This window comes from Suncus etruscus, chromosome 11, assembly GCF_024139225.1.
Source record: "Suncus etruscus isolate mSunEtr1 chromosome 11, mSunEtr1.pri.cur, whole genome shotgun sequence".
In the NCBI taxonomy this organism is placed as follows: domain Eukaryota; kingdom Metazoa; phylum Chordata; class Mammalia; order Eulipotyphla; family Soricidae; genus Suncus; species Suncus etruscus.
This window is the reverse complement of record NC_064858.1, coordinates 108,688,216-108,689,770: the sequence shown is the minus strand read 5'-3', so window position 1 is coordinate 108,689,770 and position 1,555 is coordinate 108,688,216.

Here is a 1,555-nt window from a genome sequence, read left to right as displayed (position 1 = left end):
ATTTATATGTGGTATTTAGGATAACTGCTTGAGGGACTGCAAGAGTTTAAATAGGGATTTCCAAGAACACTCTTGACCCAGGAGTATGAGATGAAAAGAAATAGAATGGAGGAAGAGAAAGACATGAAATAATGAGAGAGAGACAGACTGGGATCAGGGGGACTCAGTTGAATTGGTACTGTTAAGGACTTAAAAAACCAAACTAAATATCCAGAACTAAATATCCAAACCACAGAGTCAATAACACTGAAATCTTGAGATCCGAACTTGAACAACCAAACTTAAAAAGGTGCCTGTAAGATTGGCAGGCTGGGAGGGGGAGGCATAGGAGCATCCGTGGAGGGAGGTTGACACTGGTGGTGGATTGGTGCTGGAACAGTATATATCTAAAGCTCAACTGTAATAACTTTGTAAGTGATAGTGCTTTAATTTAAATATTTAAATTATAAATTATATTTAAATTATAAGAAGGTAAATAAATAGCTAATAAGTCTTTATTTTAAAAAATGGCAAAGTGTTTTTATAGTACTTTAAAAGCTAAAACAGTATATTTCCTAGTATGTGTCGGAAATAGCTTGAAAACAAGAAAAGGATTATGCTTTTATGATTAAAAAGCAAATATCAAAGAATAAAAATTTTATTTTTATCTAATGTCCTATCCTCCCATCATTTGTCCTCATCTTTACTGGTGTCCTAAATCATTTGTAGCCTATAACAAGACTGTAACCCAGCCTTGAGAACATCCCGCCATCACAGTGATCTGGGGCCAAATTCAGAGCAAGAGATAATCTCAGGCAAACTTTGTGCAACACACCCACTCACCAGGTGGCAGGTTTTATTGGGACAAGTAAGCATAGAACGGAGCACCTGAAGAAATGCTGGTTGGAGGGGCAGGTAAGCAGGAAGAGATATAGTGGAGAAGCACGTTCTTTGCCTTACATAGGAGGGTTAAGGAAACACAGTCACAGAGGTAGAGAGGGTCCTGACGGACTGGACAGCAGATTCTCTGGGGCTTGGGATGTGTAACAATAATTATAATAACTCCGAGGAAGGAGAGTTCAGATCCTGGGGAAGGACAAGCAAGATGTGTGGCAGGAATGAAAGCAGAAGGGTCTGGCAAGAGAACTGCAAAAGGAGATGAAAAGTGTCCAGAGCCCGTTATCTGTTAGAGATGATCCCACAGTCCAGAATTTCATTTGGCCAAAGGATCCTCTCATCATTCATTTCTCCCTTCTAGAACCTACTCGGGGTGCAGGGAGGAAATTATGTTCATGCATCAGAAATCCATCAGTGTATTTCCCACCTCTTTCCTGCTTCTTTTGATTCTCTGAATGCTGAAATGGCAATGGGAATTCCGTACCTTGGGAAGATGAGGCTAGGGGAACAGTGTTAAAAATGGTTGGATGCCGGTGGCGCAAGTGGTAGGGTGTTTGCCTTCTGTGAGGCTGACCCAGGATGGACCTTGGTTAGATCCCCAGAGTCCCATCTGGTCCCCCAAGCCAGGAGCGATTTCTGAGCGCACAGCCAGGAGTAACTCCTGAGCATCACTGGGTGT